This window comes from Atta colombica, unplaced genomic scaffold (genome assembly GCF_001594045.1).
Source record: "Atta colombica isolate Treedump-2 unplaced genomic scaffold, Acol1.0 scaffold102, whole genome shotgun sequence".
NCBI classification, from domain to species: domain Eukaryota; kingdom Metazoa; phylum Arthropoda; class Insecta; order Hymenoptera; family Formicidae; genus Atta; species Atta colombica.
The window spans coordinates 1140272-1141777 of NW_017259187.1; positions in this window are offsets into that span (position 1 = coordinate 1140272).

The window sequence follows — 1506 nt, forward strand, 5'->3', positions numbered from 1 at the left end:
TAGAAGTCGCATGTCGGAACACGATTCCCGGAAAGTGATTTCGAGAATCCCATGTGAAATTATATGAATAGCCACGGTAACTATATAGCATACATCGTATATGCTTCAGTTTATGCTCTTACTTTCATATTATGTGTTCCATTTTCCAATGCGAAATGGAAAATGTGAAAATTATGCATCTTTTATGTAGCGTTAAATATGTTTTTTTTATTAATTCTTCGTAGATTTTTATGTTATAATGGAAAGATTGCACAATGATGGAGCCGAGTTTATGGGCGTTTTCTGGCGTTACGATTTTGGCTTTTATGTGGCTGCTGAAATCAGATCTGCCTTACGTGCGCAAGATAAAACTGAATGAAATCTGAATGACTCTTAATTCTACAATCACCGATAGTATTTCATTCGAACTACTGAAAATGCCAATATGGTGATCTTCTATCTTTATTTTCGGTTAGTAAAAAGTTATTTTAATATTATTATATTGTTAGAATTATTTAAATTCATGTATTTTTTCAATATTCTGTATATTTAATATAAAAAAGTTATTTTGGTATTATTTAACATATCGCTTAGTAAATAATAACTGAATTTGAGTTAAATTTAAGTAATACATTTTAATAAGTTGAATTGTTTAACTTCATTGTTTTAAATTAACGACATATTAAATAGCAGTAGCGATCTTTATGAAAAAATATGATTGAGTCAATAGTTATCATTAGTTCCCAAACAGAATTTAATAAATCAAAAATAGTTATTAATATTCAGTCAGTAAAATTTAATCTTTGGAAAATCTTAATCTTTTCATTTAGAAAGAAATATATTTTAACTGTATATGTTCCATTTTTTTTTTACATTTCTTCTTCTTCTTATCGAAAGTCTATAGATTTGTTTTACCCAATTCGGTTACCCTCTTGGAACGCAGATGATCAACTGTCTTTCCATCTTTTATGCGGGCATCTCGGTTTTTTTATATTTATTGATCAGATATGGATCACTATACTCCACCTACAGAAATAATTAAAAATAATTCAAATTAGGTACAATTTGACATTATAATTCTTATTTTTCTGAATAATTTTTCTGGTTCTTAACAGGATCCGTTTTCAAATACAGCGCCACGTTAAAGTTTGCGCCAGATTGGTCCACTCGGCGATCAATACGGCATTTTCCGCGACGTAAGTCGCGTCCCTTTTGCTCATTGGTCAGAACATACGCCGCAATCCCATTATTTATTAAGTTCGCGCGATATTCGTCAGACATCATCTGTCACTGAGCGATTGTGAAATGACGAAATGTATGAAATGTGATCGACGCAGATTAATTACGATTGTATGAATCCGGAGTGTATCGCTGCTCGAACGACTGTCGCGCTTGTCTTTCTATTTTCCCCTCTTTAGCATTGTTCGTCACATATGTGAAACTGGAATTTGTATGCACCAGATGTATATAGAGTGCTTCAAAGAAATCTTATGCCCTTTTCCTATTTTATATATATATATATATATA